The sequence below is a fragment of the Pelophylax lessonae genome (genome assembly GCF_965119305.1).
Source record: "Pelophylax lessonae genome assembly, chromosome: 7".
Classification (NCBI taxonomy): Eukaryota; Metazoa; Chordata; class Amphibia; order Anura; family Ranidae; genus Pelophylax; species Pelophylax lessonae.
The window spans coordinates 220,412,955-220,432,261 of NC_138774.1; the positions used below are offsets into that span (position 1 = coordinate 220,412,955).

General features: G+C 45.5%; 1 protein-coding gene across 1 annotated transcript in view; it reads right to left on the reverse strand.

The window, feature by feature from the left end:
* The window catches only part of SPACA9 (sperm acrosome associated 9), a gene marked incomplete at its 3' end in the record, with an annotated part of 375,668 nt that overhangs the window by 14,554 nt on the left and 341,807 nt on the right, over positions 1-19,307 (reverse strand). Inside the window, exon 4 of the mRNA XM_082264224.1 lies at positions 410-664. The remainder of the gene's footprint in view (positions 1-409; positions 665-19,307) is intronic.

Here is a 19,307-nt window from a genome sequence, read left to right on the forward strand (position 1 = left end):
CGAGTCGGGTGAGATGCGGGAACCCACAGTGGATTCGCAGGGTTCTCGCATCGCACCAATGTGAACCGGCACTGCATTGGAATTGCACAGCAGTGCGGTGCGAATCACATGCAATGTCTTCCATTGCACCAATGTGAACCGAGCCCTAGGTTAAATGGGTCTTAGATGCCCCTGGAGTGCATGTAGACCGGAAGTGGCTGAAAACAGGCGATCCGAAGCACTGAGATGCATTAAAGGAAAAAAAACAAAGTAGATTCAAAACCTAAAAAAAGAAATAGCAAGCTAAAAAGTTTTTGTCTTCCCCATGTCAGAAGGTTGGGAGGTATGGCAGTATGATACTGGCACCTATACAATACCTATAGTAGATGGTGATAACTGAATCCCATGTGCCCTGTGTGCTGACACTCACCTGTAGCAGGTAGATGAGGCTATAAAGCCCCTGAGGGCACTCTGTGTACGTCTCGGAGAGAATAGAGATCTGTGATCACTCTCCTGTCTATCTGGAGACTCCAGCAGTGTGATTGTTTGGGCTGTTGCTAGGCAACTGTTGTGACGTGTACAGCCAGTTGGGCCAACAAACCTCCGTACACAAATTAAGGGAAGCCTTTGCTATAGGAAATTTAGCCCCCTGGTGGCCATACTGTCAATACTCTGAGCCACAAACCTGGAAAAACAAAGAACATGAAGATTTCAAGTACAAAAGTGTTGCCCGAAGCTAACAATATTTTTCTTCCCCTGCATTGTTCTATAGTGAAGACAGGAAAATCAGGTTTCCAAGGGCGACCTAGTTACATCAGTTTCAAATAGTATTGCTTTCTCATCATAAGTTGTCTCAAATGGAAAATTTGTTGGGGGATGACTAGGCAAAGTGGAGGAGTTCATTAAAAATGGAATATAAGCCCCATAGCTGCCATGGCTTCCTTCTGAAAAAGCCTGGCTGTCATGCTGACCTTCTGTCTATAGTTCTTTGACTTATAAAAAGTTCACAGATAAGGACTTTTCTCGTATTTTCCTGATCTGCATGCTTGTACTGAGCTCAGTGGCTCAGAAGGCAGCCAAAAAAATAGCATCTTCAGAACTGCATTCACCAGCTGCTGAGCACCAGCAGATAATATACCTTGTAAGCCCTACTAAAGGGGTCCCAGAAAGGAATTGGCTGTAGCACCAATCACACACTTGGAACAAAACCTGATTTTGGACTAGAACACTTGATTTTTTAGACCTTACGGTATCTCACAAAAGTGAGTACACCCCTCACATTTTCTCAAATGGAAGGTGGAAGAGCGCAACTTGAGCAAGCATCCATTATCCATGTGCAGTCAACCATGTGAGTCAAATCTTTCTTGATTCATGATACATTGTACAATTATTTTCTGTCATATTTTATACATTTATGAAAACTGAATGTGAAGTTCTACCATCACATGTATATTTATATTTAATACCAACAGAAAACCAACCAAAGTCACCTCTGATGAAGAAGCAGTGACTTTGAAATGCGTTGGGTATCAACTTTGGACTGGGTGGTTGGTTCTGACACTATGTGTATATCTTATGCTTGCCTATGTTTTTAATGTTTATCATATATTTTGTATGCTAATAAAATTCAATAATCTTACAATTTTTTTTTGCCAACAATTTCTTTTGCTGTGCCTTAAAAATCCCACCCTAGGGGAAACCACACATTTTTTGGCTTATCTTTTAGGGATGTGGCACATTTTTTAGAAAGCCTTGCCAAGAGCACACATTGGTGAGCGCAAAGGTCTCTAACATCCACCATCTCTGTGATGTCGTCATGGAGGGGTGGAAGAGGACTCCAATGGCAACCTGTGAAGCTCTGGTGAACTCCATGCCCAAAAAGGGTTACGTCAGTGCTGGAAAATAATGGTGGCCACACAAAATATTGACACTTTGGGCCCAATTTGGAAATTTTCACTTAGGGGTGTACTCACTTTTGTTGTCAGCAGTTTAGACGTTAATGGTTTTGCGTTGAGTTATTCTGAAGGGACAGCAAATTTACACTGTTCAGTCACTACTTAACATTGTAGCAAAGTGTAATTTCTTCAGTGTTGTCACATGAAAAGATAGAATAAAATATTTACAAAAAACTGTGAGGGGTGTACTCACTTTTGTGAGATACTGTAAGTGGTTGTAAACCCTTCCAAATACCCAGTGTAGTGACTGGCCTTAGGCGATACACAGAGATTCAAAAAAATCCTCCTACATAAGTTGTACCTGTCTATCTGCAGTATTCTCTTCTCTACATACGTTGAAAGTCCAAAATGTATAAAGCTTGCAGAGCTGTCAAAAAAAAGGGGGCGGAGTGCTAATGTTATACTCTGCAGAGTTCACTGAGAAGAGCTCTGAGAGCTGATTGGAGGGAAGGGACACCCCCCCCCCCATGCTTTACACAGCACACATGAACAGAGCTGAGGCTCTCAATCAGCTGGAGGTCCCTCCCCTGTCACCATTTTTCACTTGGTGTCAGGAAAACTTGTCAGAAGTAATTCATGCTGATAGCAGAGGAACGAAGCAGCAGACAGAAATTACACTTTGTGCTCTGGATTGAGACAAGTACACACTATAGAGCAAGGGTCTCCAAACTTTCTAAACAAAGGTCCAGTTTATATTCCTGCAGACTTTAGGGGGACCGGACTGTGAACATTGGGAGTAGAAATTGTCCTGGCATCAATGGGAGTAAACAATACATCTTTGGAATTAGGGGGAGTGTAGCAAGCAGCCTTGTGCTGCACTGGCTCCAACCTTTGTCCTAGGTGGAGCCCTCCTGACTCCTGGACCAGACCTTCTGTCTGCCGGGGTGGAGCCTAGAACCACCGGTTACTACTAAAAGCCCAGCACACACCTGACCAATTATTATGCTGGCTATTCTGAATACCTGAACCCAGGATTGGAGATTTCATCCCACCGGATAACTTAGAAATCTTCAGGTTTCAGGTCCCAAAACAGACTTTAGAAAACACTGAGGAAACTGAAAAGCCATCCCGTCTGGTTGAGAATTCTGGGTCACAACCTCTTTTTAGACCCCGGCAGGGCAATGCTCTGCCATAGGGAGGAATAGTGTGCCATTGTTGGTGTCAGTGGGAGGAATAGTGCCCCATCATTGGTGTCAGTGGGAGGAATAGAGTGCCCCATCACTGGTGTCAGTGGAAGGAATAGTGCCCCATCATTGGTGTCAGTGGGAGGAATAGTGCCCCATCATTAAAACACAAGAGTAAGAACAATAAGACAATTACCCCAGAGGGGAGTGTCAAATAATCTCACCCACTCGGCGCTAACGTACTTAAGCTACATAAAATAGCCAAAAAACATAGGGCGGTAAACCCGTCACTGTTAAGATCAATTAAAATTGATAATACAATCACCAATACTAATATTAAAACCTCTCGGATCTCAGCTGCTGTTATATATATATCAAACTGTAAAAGGTGTGTACATATAATATATCACATGCATACACTAACAGCGCTTAAGTTAAAATCACAAAGTCCATCGTGTGATAAATTGATCGAATATTATCCAGCTTGTTAACATCATCTGCAGGTGTCACAGTCCTATATGTGTATATTAAGTGCTCTGATGATAACAGAGTGAGGAGCCCCTTCACCACACCGGCATGCCCCCCCAAGCAGTGCCCACGTACCTCACTGAGGGGGAATATACGCCCAACTAGATGCGATCAGGATGGACTGCCTCACATGTGATAAGCCGGGAACTTCCCACAGGCACCGCTCACAATAGGACATAGAAAGACCAGGCCAATCTTACACCTTTTCAAGTACAGCTCCAGACTTCCTCCCGACTGCAGGCTAGATCACTCCATATGAGCCATATCATGCATGAATAAAAAAAGCGCTCATAGCGTAACTCTATCAAGCATGCGGAATTTATTAAATAACTCAAAGAATACACTCACAAACGAAGTATAAGCAAAGGCATCCAAAGTAAAAGCAGATAAAATTGAATTGCTGTCCCGGACCGGACTACCTGTACGGCTCCAGCCGTCCCCTTCGTGGAGCCGAAGTTGCGGCTAAACACCGTGTAACCTCCGGGTTCCGACTTCCGGGTTCGGCGTGACGTCAGACGTCCGGTTGCTATGGTCACCGCGTGTCCACGCCCTAACGCGTTTCGTCATTGGCTGACTTCAACGGAGGGCCCTCCGTTGCTTTTACTGTTGCCGATCTGCTTTTACTTTGGATGCCTTTGCTTATACTTCGTTTGTGAGTGTATTCTTTGAGTTATTTAATAAATTCCGCATGCTTGATAGAGTTACGCTATGAGCGCTTTTTTTATTCATGCATGATATGGCTCATATGGAGTGATCTAGCCTGCAGTCGGGAGGAAGTCTGGAGCTGTACTTGAAAAGGTGTAAGATTGGCCTGGTCTTTCTATGTCCTATTGTGAGCGGTGCCTGTGGGAAGTTCCCGGCTTATCACATGTGAGGCAGTCCATCCTGATCGCATCTAGTTGGGCGTATATTCCCCCTCAGTGAGGTACGTGGGCACTGCTTGGGGGGGCATGCCGGTGTGGTGAAGGGGCTCCTCACTCTGTTATCATCAGAGCACTTAATATACACATATAGGACTGTGACACCTGCAGATGATGTTAACAAGCTGGATAATATTCGATCAATTTATCACACGATGGACTTTGTGATTTTAACTTAAGCGCTGTTAGTGTATGCATGTGATATATTATATGTACACACCTTTTACAGTGCCCCATCATTGGTGTCAGTAGGAGGAATAGTGCCCCATCATTGGTGTCAGTGGAAGGAATAGTGCCCCATCATTGGTGTCAGTGGGAGGAATAGTGCCCCATCATTGGTGTCAGTAGGAGGAATAGTGCCCCATCATTGGTGTCAGTGGGAGGAATAGTGCCCCATCATTGGTGTCAGTGGGAGCAATAGTGCCCCATCATTGGTGTCAGTGGGAGGAATAGTGCCCCATCATTGGTGTCAGTGGGAGGAATAGTGCCCCATCATTGGTGTCAGTGGGAGGAATAGTGCCCCATCATTGGTGTCAGTGGGAGGAATAATGCCCCATCATTGGTGTCAGTGGGAGGAATAGTGCCCCATCATTGGTGTCAGTGGAAGGAATAGCGCCCCGATCATTGGTGTCAGTGGGAGGAATAGTACCCCATCATTGGTGTCAGTGGAAGGAATAGCGCCCCGTTGTTGATGTCAATAACCGGAATTATACCCCATTGTTGGTGTCAGTGGAAGGAATAGTGTCTTGCATCAGTGGGAGGAAAGTGTCCCAATGGCCGGATAAAGACAAGCAAAGGGCCAAATCTGGGCCACAGTTTGGAGACCACTGTTATAGAGGGATATGCTTTGTTCATATTTAACTACTTGATGTCCGCGCTATAGCCGAATGACAGCTACAGCCCAGAATTGCCGGGAGGGCGTACATTGACGTCCTATCAGCAACGAGTGGCCTGCTCGCTCCCTGCGGAGCACGCCCGGCTCACTCTGTGACTGGCGAGTCCATGAGACTCACCTGATCCCAGATCGGAAATCGGGGGCGATCCCGCCCCCTTACCACGTGATCAGCTGTCAGCCAATGACAGCTGATCATGTAAAGTAAACAGCAGTTGGCGATCAGCTGTTTTTTTTCTCCTCACACTGTCAGTGTGAGGAGAAAAAAACAACGATCGCCGGCTGCTGTCAGAAGTACATCGGTCCAGAAGAGGAGAGAGATAATTTGTGCCCACCAACACCACCTACCAGTGTTACCTATCAGTGCTCACCAGTGCCACCTATCAGTGCCCCATCATATGTGTCCCCTACCAGTGCCTACCATTGCCCATCAGTGCCACCCATAAGTGACGCCTTATCAGTACCCATCAGTGAAGCCTATCAGTGTCCAACAGTGCAGCCTATCAGTGCAGCCTACCAGTGCCTATCAGGGCCCCTCAGTGCCGTCTCATCAGCGCACATCAATGAAGGAGAAAAATTACCTGTTTGCAGAATTTTATAACAAACTATAAAAACAGTTTTTTGTTTTTTTTGTTCAGCAAAAAATAAAAACCCCAGGAGTGATTAAATTCCACCAAAAGAAAGCTCTATTTGTTTGAAAAAAATCATAAAAATGTAATTTGGGTACAGTGTTGCATGACCGCGCAATTGTCATTCAAAGTGCGACAGCGCTGAAAGCTGAAAATTGGCCTGGGCAGAAGGGAGGTTTAAGTGCCCAGTAGGCAAGTGGTTAATGTCTGAGGTTTACAACCACTTTAAATATCACTTCTATAGTCTGAGGTTACTGTTCCAGTTTCTTGGTTCATGGGGCAGCGCACTTTTTCCTAGACACCATTGGGATACCGGTAGCACGCATTTGTCAATAGTACTAAAATATATCAACTAAGGCTCTAGCACCATCAATCTATCACTTCAAGCATTATTTTTTTCTCATGACCGGTTTACTTTAAAGCCGGTTTCCATCTGAAGGCCCATTTCCATATTGTTCTACAGAGTTAGCTTTTTGGGAATAGGGAGTCCAGGACCCCATCTGAAATTTGGACAGAGTGGTCAAAACTGTCTGTTTACTGATCTTCTATTGATCTCAGCCTCCTCCAAATCTCCAAATTCCTTTTTTTTTTTCTCGTGTGATCCAATTTTCTGTTACGAGTATAACTACATTCCATCTCCCTGGTCCCACTGTATGTAGGAATGTAGCCACCCTCTCTTGCTCGCTCCCAAGATGGACTAGGGCAGTGGTGGTCAGCATTGTTGATATGGGGGGGCCTCAAGTGTGGCCCCAAACATCACCAAAGGGCCACACAAATAATCCAGTGTATATTTAATATCAGAGACAGCAGACAGAATATAGTCCAGGACTATGGGCATGATACAAGAAATGGTCAGAGACTACAGACCTGATACAAGAAATGGTCAGAGACTACAGACCTGATACAAGAGATGGTCAGAGACTACGGGCATGATACAAGAGATGGTCCGAGACTACAGACATGATACAAGAGATGGTCCGAGACTACAGACATGATACAAGAGATGGTCAGAGACTACGGACATGATACAAGAGATGGTCAGAGACTACAGACATGATACAAGAGATGGCCAGAGACTACGGACATGATACAAGAGATGGTCAGAGACTACGGGCATGATACAAGAGATGGTCAGAGACTACAGACATGATACAAGAGAGATGGTCCGAGACTACAGACATGATACAAGAGATGGTCAGAGACTACGGACATGATACAAGAGATGGTCAGAGACTACGGACATGATACAAGAGATGGTCAGAGACTACGGACATGATACAAGAGATGGTCAGAGACTACGGACATGATACAAGAAATGGTCAGAGACTACGGACATGATACAAGAGATGTAAGAGACTGCAGACATGATACAAGAGATGGTCCGAGACTACAGACATGATACAAGAGATGGTCAGAGACTGCAGACATGATACAAGAGATGGTCAGAGACTGCAGACATGATACAAGAGATGGTCAGAGATTGAACATGCTTCAAGGCGTCAACAACTGGAGGAGACATAATATAGGAGACTGCCAGATATCACTACTATAACAAAGCAATAGGAAAACACAGATTAGTGTCCGCAGGCCAGGGGCCCCAAGGGCTGTGCAAAAAGCTTCATAGGACTGCATTTCGGCCCTCAGGCCGCAGTAAGGCACAATGGAACTAGGGACCATGGGATGTGTAGTGTACATAGAGCAGTGTACTTGACCGCAACTAATATGTTTAGTGCAGCTGAAGGTCGGAAAATGTCCTGGATGCAGTTGATTGGGCAGCAGTGGGCGGGAGTGTCAGCTTTCTCTTGTGTTTAGTCTGAACTTGAGTTCAGACCAAGTGGTGGGGGGCGGCACTGAGATTGGAGTGTCTATATGAAAACACTTTGTCCTCATTGCAGCTCAGTAACATTGTCCTGTATACACAGGGCAGCGTTATAGAGTTGGTTGCTCGGACGCTGGAAGCCGGGCTGCACACTGCCATCAGTTGCTAAGATGCAGACAAAACAATTAGCTAGCCGCCTGCATCCTAGCAACCAATGATACATAGCTGCACAGCATCAATGGTTGCTAGGACAATGGTGACTTGGCCATAGTGTCATTGGTTAATTTTTGGGTGCAGTGAATGGGGGGGGGTTGTCAAAAGCAGCAATTGAACTGCCTCTCCCTAATCGTTCCAAAATGACATAAAGAAAAGTTTAGACTTTAGAGACACCTTAAAACCTAGTGGTGGTACTTGGGGGGGGTCCCTGTGGCTGGAGTGTCTTCACTGTGTCCACACTGCAGCTCAGGGCAGCGTTACTAAGTTGGTTGCTAGGACGCTGGAAGCCAGGCTGCAGTGTCATCGGTTGCTATGGCGCAGACAAAGCAATCATTGATGACCCAGCCACCTGCATCCCAGCATCCAATGATATCCAATGATATGCAGCTGCACAGCAACAATGATTGCTAGGACACTGGCAGCTGGACCATAGTGTCATTGGTTGGTTTTTGGGGTAGTGAGGGGAGGCAATTAAACTAGGCACGCTCCTGACTCTCTCTACTCTATCCAAAACTACAAAAAGAAAAAAAGTTTAGGCTTTGGAGACACTTTAATAAAAATCTATGGTAATGGGAATAAAATAAGGCAGAACAGGGTCAACAGGCAATTGTGTGACAATACTTGACTTTCAACAAAGATGTCCGTGGGGGTAAAGATAAATGCTGACTTAAAGAGTTAGCTCACCTTTAACAAAAACTGCCTATGCAGATAAGGGGCGCCTTTGGATATAAACAGTATGTGCATCTTTAACTACAGTTGAATAAAGCCCCTGCTATAGGTATAGGCTATTTATGTACCCCCCCCCCCCCCCCCCCAAGTCTGGCTGAAAAACTCCCAGAGATGGCACCCCCTCATCCTGCTTCTAGGCGAAGAGGTTACTAAAACAATTCCAGCCATTACTACTCCCTTCCATAATCTCAGGCCTGAGCTCTCAAACCCACGCGCATACAAGGTTTTCCGCCGGCTTAGCAGCACTGAGCTCAGAATCAGAGAGAGAGCTTGCTCCGGTGATAATGGGAACTCCCAGACAGGACTGTGAGTAAGGGGGTAGCACCAGTCCTCCTGTATGGGGCCCAATCCAGCAGGGGGGCCCAGACAGATGGGTGCATCGAATGTGGACAGGGAGGGTGAGAAGGCAAGTACTGGAACCGATTCCCTGTATGGCTCTCTCTGCAGCAGCTGAAAGCTGGCTTCTTCTCCCTTCACTCCTGCAGGGTTTCAGCTGCTGTAGAGAGAGCCATAAAAGGGAATAGGTTCCAGTAATTGCCCCCCCCCCCCCGCCGCACCAATCCTCCCCTCCCCTGTGCATCATATGTTTCCCCTGCTGCCCATACCCCCCTGTGTGCCCATCCATCCTCCCCCACAGTGCTGCCAGCTTCCCTCCTCTCCTTGCCTCCGGCACCTGCAAGCACACAATAGAATTAATAAGGTTGGGGGAAGGGTCCTGTAAATATGTCACATTTGGAAGCCCCATCCTTTCTTAAATCAACGCAATAGGTGATCGGTACTGATCACTCAATGTGATCATTCATAACTGAAACATACTGTAGTAAACTTTGTTTATGTTGGGGGGGGGGGGGGTGCTGTCAAGTTGGCTGTATGGGACCCCGTGGCTTCTAACAGCAGCCCTGCTCCCAGAGATCACATTATCCCGTCCTGCCATGTTGCTAGGACGTTGCTAGGAGACTTCGGGCTGTTTCTGTTCACCTCCACCATCAAGCTCTGAAACACTGAAGTCTCCTGTAATGGTGGAGGTAAACAGTAGGAGCTAGAAGTGTTTTGGTAACAAATCAGGAGGGGGTGCCATCTCTGGGAGTTTTTTCAGCCAGGCTGCAAGAGGTACGTAAGTGGCCTATCGCAGGGCCATCTTTAATATTGATTGGACTCTGGGCAAACATTTTCTTGGGGCCCCCGGAATACACGTATCAACTATTTGCAGGCAGCATGGGCTGAAAGGGCAGCTGCTTTGGGCCCCACAGCACTGACTGGGCCCAGGGCAGCTGCCCTTTTTGCCCTGCATTAAAGACAGCCCATGCTATAGCAAGGGCATTATTCAACTTTAGGTCAAAGCTGCACAGTTTGTTTTCATCTACACAGGTACCCCTTACCTGCATTTGGCAGTTTTTTTGGTAAAGGTAAACCAACCCTTTTCGTCTTTCCATCAGTGCTGTATTTTGGCCTAAGCCAACAAGGCCCAGGCCTAGGGCGGCACTTTGCAGGGGGGCAGCAAAAAAGCCCCCCCCCCCACCTGAGGCTCTATTGGCAACTGGTTGCTAAAGCCGCCTCTTTCACCCCCCCCCTCTCTTACCCCCCTCTGTCTCTCTCACCCCCTCTCTCTCTCACCCCTCTCTCTTTCTCTCTCCCCCCTCTCCTCTCTCTCACTTACTCACCACCTTCTCTCTCTCACCCCCCTCTCTCACCATTTCCCTCACCCCTCTCTCTCACCCCTCCCCTCTCTCTCTCTCACCCCTCTATCTTTCACTCCCTCTCTCTCATCCCCCTCTATCTCTCTCATCCCCCCTCTCTCTCATCCCCCCTCTCTCTCTCATCCCCTCTCTCTCTCTCATCCCCCCTCTCTCTCACCCCCCTCTCTCTCCCATCCCCCGTCACCTACCTCCTCCCTCTCTCACCCCCCTCCCCGTCTCTCCCCCACCCTCTCGCGAGATCACAGGGGCTTATGCAGGGACTTGTAGTCCTTCAATTTTGGAGGGAGTCACATCCGTTAAAAAGGAAGGAGTGGGGCAAATTTACATAGGACGGGGGGCGCCCAATTTTAGTCTTGCCTAGGGCAGCACAAAACCAAGATACACCACTGCTTTCCATGGATGGCAAACCTCCCTCTAATTACCCAGAGTAAACAGCTTTCTATAAAGTAATGCTGGACTGTTATTTCCCACAATCCCCAGGGAAGGAGTCAGACCTCTTCTTTATCACCCAGCAGCAATTTGTCTGTAAAGAGAAGGCATCATGCAGCCTCACAGGCACTATACAGTCCCGAGAATAAGCGTAATGTTCCTGCTTAGCCTCGTTGATGGATGTGCAACGCCTTTATTCTCACAGCTCCACGCTTTATAGTGCCGTGTTACAATGCAGCAGATGCCAGCTTGCCGCCTTTGATGGTGGGGAACACAGAATGGTTTTTGAACTTGGAAATCAAAGGTTTGTTGGGCTACAGAGGCCTGCACAAGAGGCAGCGGAAAGGAGCTCTCATAGAACGTGTTATCTCAATCAAGCGAGAGTTCGGCTACCAGATGAAAAGACGGCAAATCTGACTACATAGCTGCAGGTACCGGCGCACCGGAGCGGAGCAGCAATGTGCCAAAGGGCTTGTTGTAGGGAACAGGTGAGCATTTTCTGTTCTTCTTCAATGGTTAACTTTTAATGAGGAACTCCGATCTGATTGAAAAAATGAAGAAATGGTTTTAAATCGGCAAGGCGGTAAAGATATTAACTCTAGAACTCTAGCCAAAACTTTTCTTTATTGCTGGCTGTGTCTTCCTTGTCAGGGAACTGTCCTGACTGCTGAGAAGCATAGGCTCATTTATGACCAACTAATAAACCGATACCTTTCCCCCCATAAAGACACGGAAGCTGATTAATTTGGAAATAGGGCAAGGCCACAGCTTTATTGAACTTTGCCAAAGTAACAACTTTCCAAATGCACCAAACAACAATGCCAGTCACAGTTATAGTATGAGCACCTATGAAACATAAACTCACATAGTCTAATGCCTCGTTTCCACTGAGCGGTACGGTACGCAATTTTTGCTGTTTCCATTGTCAATATTTGTAAATGGTACCCTAATTCCGAACCGTACCACTTTTTTGGTACCCTTTCGTTGGGGTACCAAGCATATTAGTACCGTACCAACACGGTGGAGCAATACTGTTGAGGTACTGTTGAGCTTAGGTACTGTTGGCAGTGGAAACGCAAGCCTGATCAAGGTGCACCGAACCGAACTGAACTGTACCCAACCGAACCGTACTAAACTGTACCCAACCGAACTAAACTGTACCCAACCGAACCGTACTAAACTGTACCCAACCGAACTAAACTGTACCCAACCGAACCGTACTAAACTGTACCCAACCAAACTGTACTAAAAACTGTACCCAACCGAACCGTACTGAACTGTACCCAACCGAACCGTACTGAACTGTACCCAACCGAACCGTACTGAACTGAACTGTACCCAACCGAACCGTACTGAACTGTACCCAACCGAACCGTACTGAACTGTACCCAACCGAGCCATACTGAACTGTACCCAACCGAACCGTACTAAACTGTACCCAACCAACCGCACTAAACTGTACCCAACCAAACCGTACTAAACTGTACCCAACCAAACCGTACTAAACTGTACCCAACCAAACTGTACCCAACCGAACCGTACTGAACTGTACCCAACCGAACCGTACTAAACTGTACCCAACCAAACCGTACTAAACTGTACCCAACCAAACTGTACCCAACCGAACCGTACTGAAATGTACCCAACCGAACCGTACTGAACTGTAACCAACCGAACCGTACTGAACTGTACCCAACCGAACCGTACTGAACTGTACCCAACCGAACCGTACTGAACTGTACCCAACCGAACCGTACTGCTCAGTGGAAACAAGGCATTAGAGGCCTGTCCTTACCATCAGTGCCAGACAGGCATTAGACTGACCCCAGAATTTAACTTGAGGGCATATCCCATAAAGTAACATCAATTGCTGGCAAGGTCAAAACCGCCAATAAAGCGGTGACAAAACATCAGAACCAGCGGGAGGGTGGCAAATCTTGTGACAGTTGAATCTCCTCAGAGCAGTTGGATGTGCCCCAGCAAAGCCTTTCTCTAGAGTTCAGGCTTCACACAGTCACCTCAGGTCTTTGTAGCCAATCCTAAGGGAGCCACTTTTAGGTTCAAGCCCACAGTATGGCCATGCTTCCAGCAGTCAAGGCTCCCTTTCCCAAAATGAGGTTCAAGGGGCCTTCATTACTTCCTGTTCTGTCTAACACTTATCAAATAGGAAGTGGGGAGATATTTTCCCTCGCTTCCTTTTCAGTCTGACACCTATCAAATAGGAAGTGGGGAGATTTTCCCTCACTTCCTTTTCAGTCTGACACCTATCAAATAGGAAGTGGGGAGATATTTTCCCTCACTTCCTTTTCAGTCTGACACCTATCAAATAGGAAGTAGGGAGATTTTCCCTCACTTCCTTTTCAGTCTGACACCTATCAAATAGGAAGTGGGGAGATATTTTCCCTCACTTCCTTTTCAGTCTGACACCTATCAAATAGGAAGTAGGGAGATTTTTTCTCACTTCCTTCTCACTCTGACACCTATCAAATAGGAAGTAGGGAGATTTTCCCTCACTTCCTTCTTAGTCTGACACCTATCAAATAGGAAGTGGGGAGATATTCCCTCACTTCCTTCTCAGTCTGATTCCTATCAAATAGCCAGGAAGTGAGGAGATTTATTCTCACTTCCTTTTCAGCCCAACACCTGTGGAAAAGACAGCAAGTGGGGAGATTTATTGTCATGTCATTTTCAGGCTGACGCCGGTCACATTACCAGGAAGTGGGGAAATTTATTCTCTCTTCCTTTTTAGTCTGATTCCCATCTAATAGCCAGGAAGTGGGGAGATTTACTCTCACTTCCTTTTCAGTCAGATTCCTGTCTAATAGCAAGGAAGTGGGGAGATTTCTCATCACTTCCTTTTTAGTCAGATTCCTGTCTAATAGCCAGGAAGTGGGAAAATGTACACTCCCTTTCAGTCGGATTTCAGTCAAATAGCTAGGAAGTGGGGAGATTTACCCTCCCTTCCTTTTCAGTCTGATTTTTGCAAATAGCCAGGAAGTGGGGAGATTTACTTTCTCTTCCTTTAATCGGATTCCTGTCTAACAGCCAGGAAGTGGGAAAATTTACTCCCACTTCCTCTTCAGTCGGAATCCTGTTTAATAGCCAGGAAGTGGGGGGGGGGGGGGGGGATTTTCCCTCGCTTCCTTGTCAGTCTTATTCCTGGCAAATAGCCAGGAAGTGGGGGGATTTTCCCTCACTTCCTTTTCAGTCTGATTTCTGTCAACAAGCCAGGAAGTGGGGAGATTAACTCACACTTTATTTTCAGCCCAAAACCTGTGGAATAGACAGCAAGTGAGGAGATTTATTGTCATTTGTTTTCCAGGCTACGCTGGTCACATTAACAGGAAGTGGGGAGATTTTCTCTCACCCTCAGCCCAAACCTGTGAAATAGAAAGGAAGTTGAGAGATTTATTGTAATTTCTTTTTCAGGTTGACGCCAGTCACATTAACAGGAAGTGGGGAGATTTACCCTCACTTCCTTTTCAGTTTGATTCCTGTCAAATAGTCAGGAAGTGTGAAGATTTATTGTCATTTCTTTTTTGGCTGATGCCAGTCACATGAACAGAAAGTGGGGAGATTTAGCCTCACTGTTTTCAGTCTGGTTTCTGTCAAATAGCGAGGACGTGGGGAAATTTTCCCTCACTTCCTTTTCAGTCTGATTCCTGTCAAATAGAAAGGAAGTGGGGAGAGTTTTCCCTCACTTCATTTTTAGTCTTATTTCTTTATTTCTGTCTATTAGCTAGGAACTGGGAGATTTACTCTTACTTCCTTTTCAGTCTAATTCCCGTGAAATAGCCAGGAAGTGGGGAGATTTACTCTCACTTCCTTTTCAGTCTAATTCCCGTGAAATAGCCAGGAAGTGGGGAGATTTACTCTCACTTCCTTTTCAGTCTAATTCCCGTGAAATAGCCAGGAAGTGGGGAGATTTACTCTCACTTCCTTTTCAGTCTAATTCCCATGAAATAGCCAGAAAGTGGGGAGATTTACTCTCCATTCCTTTTCAGTCTAATTCCCGTGAAATAGCAAGGAAGTGGGGAGATTTACTCTCAATTGCTTTTTAGTCTGATTCCTGTGAAATAGCCAGGAAGTGGGGAGATTTACTCTCACTTCCTTTTCGGTCTGATTCCTATCAATTATCCAGGAAGTGGGGAGATTTACTCTCACTTCCTTTTCGGTCTGATTCCTATCAATTATCCAGGAAGTGGGGAGATTTACTCTCACTTCCTTTTCAGTCTAAATCCCATGAAATAGACAGGAAGTGGGGAGATTTACTCTCACTTCCTTTTCAGTCTAATTCCCGTGAAATAGACAGGAAGTGGGGAGATTTATTGTCATTTCTTTTTCAGACTTTGGCCTGTCATATGAACAGGAAGTGAGGAGATTTATTCTCACCTTCTTTTCACTCCGACGCCTGTCAAATAGACAAAGTGGGGTGCAGTTCCCCTAATCTTTTGTAATTGGTGTGATATTTGGTTTTGAATTGTCCCATTTTGTGATAGGATTACCTTAAAATAACAGTGACATCTTTGTAGGATTACCTTAAAATAACAGTGACATCTTTGTAGGATTACATTAAAATAACAGTGACATCTTTGTGACAGGAAGAGAAGGGAAATCTCCACACTGGGGACACAGACGTTAGAGATAGAGATGAAGGGTTAGATTGACTATTGACAAGAAAGAACACACTTGCATATCAGTGACAGCACTGTTTAATCTCTTCACGCTGTATGGTTTGGGGAAAGAAAAATAACATTTCAAACCATCAATGGATCTGATTATAAAGCTACCACCAGGTTTTTTGTAGTTCTGAATACACTATATTGTAAAAAGTATTGGGACACCTGCCTTTACACACACATGAACTTTAATGGCATCCCAGTCTTAGTCTGTAGGGTTCAATATTGAGTTGGCCCAGCCTTTGCAGGTCTAACGGCTTCAACTCTTCTGGGAAGGCTGTCCACAAGTTTTAGGAGTGTGTTTATGGGAATGTTTGACCATTCTTCCAGACGTGCATTTATAAAGTCAGACACTTATGTTCGGACGAGAAGGCCTCGCTCGCAGTCTGCGCTCTAATTCATTCCTAAGGTGTCCTATGGGGTGGAGGTCAGGACTCTGTGCAGGCCAGTCAAGTTCCTCCACCCCAAACTCCCACATCCATGTCTTTATGGACCTTGCTTTCTGCACTGATCCAAATCATTTGGTGGAGAGGGGATTATGGTGTGGGGTTGTTTTTCAGGGGTTGGGCTTGGCCCCTTAGTTCCAGTGAAGGGAACTCTTAAAGCGTCAGCATACCAAGACATTTTGGACAATTTCATGCTCCCAACTTTATGGGAACAGTTTGGGGGTGTCCCCTTCCTATTCCACCATGACTGGGCACCAGTGCACAAAGTTTCATAAATTCTTCTAAATCAGTGGATTTAGTCTTTAATATGGTAAGCTGTTGGAAACCATCACCATGGCCGGGCACTAGGAATACCCGCATACACGTTTCCCAATGACATCAGACGAGAAAACATACGTCAAGGTGCTTCATTCCGGTCATGTCACTTCCGGGTCCCAGGCTACGACATTCACCATGTCACAGAATGTACAAATAAGAATTTACACGTAAATGTACTGTATTAGGCTTGGGCTTTAGAGCCGGTTCACACTGGTGCGTTGCGGGAACCCTGCAAATCCAAGGCAACAATCAACAGAAAGTCCTGGTGGGAGTGGGAGCAGACCCACTGGGTAATAAAGGAACTTTTTATCTTGAGTGTTGCTGTCCTCTAGGAATTGTATGGCAAAACACTTAGGCTTGGTTCACATTGGTGTGGATTCCCGCATCGCACCTGATTCGCAGGCAGTTCACACTGCCATATGCGAACTGCTGGGGGTATCAATACAAAGTTAATGACACCCCCAAATTAGGTCATATATCACAGTGCGAACTGGCAATTCGGACAGGAACCTGATTGCATAGGTGTGAACCCTCGATCCAATTTTGGTGCGGACCAAAAAAAGGGTCCTGTGCGATTTTGGCCCGAATCCGATGCAAATTCAGCCATACAATCTGTATACAGACATCGCATGTGATTTGCAGAGCAGTGCACTCTGAATCACATGCAATGTCTGACATTGCTGACACTTAAGGAATCCATGCACACTACTCTTTTTAACCACTTAAGGACCAGGCCTATTTCCGACACTTGTTGTTTACATGTTATCAGTATTTTTTGTTAGCAAATTACTTAGAAACCCCAAACATTATATATATATATATATATATATATATATATATATATTTTTTTTTTTTTATTTAAACAGAGACTCTAGAAATTAAAATGAAGATCGTTGCAATACTTTGTCACACCGTATTTGTGCAGCGTTCTTACAAATGCAATTTTTTGGGAAAAAAAATACACTTTTTTAAATAAAAAAATAGGAAATCAGTAAAGTTAGTCCAATTTTTTGTTCTGTAATGTGAAAGAGAATGTAAGGCTGAGTAAATTGATACCAAACTTTCAAAATTACGCACACACGTGAAATGGCAACAAACATTGGTACTTAAAAATCTCCATAGGCGATGATTTAAAAATGTCTACAGGTTACCAGTTTAGAGTTACAGAGAAGGTCTAGGGGTCAAATTATTGCTCTCGCTCTAACGATCGTGGAGATACCTCACATGTGTGGTTTGAACACCGTTTGCATATGTGGGTGCGACTTACGTATGTGTTCGCTTTTTCGAGCTCGGAGGGACGGGCGCTTTTTTCTTACTTATTTTACTTTTTATTTTTACACTGTCCCTTTTAAAAAAAATTTTTGATCACTTTTATTCCTATTACAAGGAATGTAAACATCCCTTGTAATAGAAAAAAGCATGACAGGACCTCTTTAATGTGAGATCTGGGGATCAGAAAGACCTCTGATCTCACATATACACTTAAAAGCAAAAAAAAAAAGTCACCTTTTTTTTTAGCAAGAAAAAAAAATGGGCCCTTTAAGGCCACTGGGCGGAAGCGATAGATGACATTGCTCCGGTCCTCCAAGGCCATAGAGTCGAGTGGGGGCCATCTTGCCCTCATTTGACTTCCTGCCTTGGACACTGAAGGACTGGATCATTTTCCCCACTACCGACGGCTCCGGTAAGCGAGAAAAATGACTGGGAAGCAGCGGGAGGGGAGGGGGGCACCTCTCCCACTGCCCATAAAAGTGATCCTGTGGCGAATCCGCCGCTGGGACTACTTTCATGTGAAAGGGGACTGCCGGAAAGTATAAAAATGTCAGGGTTATGGCAGCTAGCTGCTGCCATAACCCCAGTACTTAAAGCGGAGTTCCAACCTATTTTTGAACTTTGTATTTTCTGTTAGCATAAAATAACCTGAAAAATAATTGGATAGTTATTTTTTTTTGGCTTTACTTACCTTATTTAACTTACCTTTCTTTCACTTCCTCCCTCTGCGGCCACAGCCCCTGACGTCACTTCCTCCTTTGCATTGACTCCTGGGAGATGAGCGTCATCGATCCCAGGAGTGAATGCGCCTGCACCGGTGTCACTCGTCACTTCTGGTGCAGACGCGTCATTCCCTGCTGAACAGCTTCTGGGCATGCACAGAACCAGCTGCGGGATGACGCGCCTGCCTGGGAAGTGAGGAGCAGGGCATTCTGGGTCTCCGACATCACGGAAGAGGACACAAAATAAAACTTCTTGAAAAAAGCTGTTAGTAGTGTTTTAGTTGCATTTAGAAGCATTTAGGAGTGTTTAGTGGGTTTTTTTTCTAGTAAAACGCTCCCAAAAACTCTGCAAAAACTTACCGTTAGTGTACCGGTAACGGCCTTTCTCTTCAATCCTTCCAGGACGGCCTACATTTGAGAGATTGTGGCTCCGCCTCACAGGAAACACAACTAATTTGCAGCTGTTTAAAAGGGTCCCACCCATCCTTAGCTTCAGTAATAGAAAGTAGTTTTCAACCGAACTTTAAGGAATATAGTCAAACAGCTACATATATATATATACATATCTACATTTATATATACATATTCTTTAGAACTCACCACCACATTGGGCGGGAAGTAGGCCGGCCGTCCTGGAAGGATTGAAGAGAAAGGCCGTTACCGGTACACTAACGGTAAGTTTTCTCCTTTCGTCCTTCCAGGACGGCCTACATTTGAGAGGATGATAAAGGAATCCATACTGGCCTACCTTAGGGCGGGACCACTGCCTGTAAAACCTTTCTGCCAAAGGCAAGGTCTTGTTGCGACAGTACTTCCACACGATAGTGCTTTAGGAAGGTATCTTGACTGGACCAGGTGGCAGCATGGCGGATCTGCTCCCAGGATGCTCCGGCTTTTTAGGCCCAGGAAGTTGCCATGCCCCTTGTGGAATGTGCCTTTAGACTTGTTGGTGT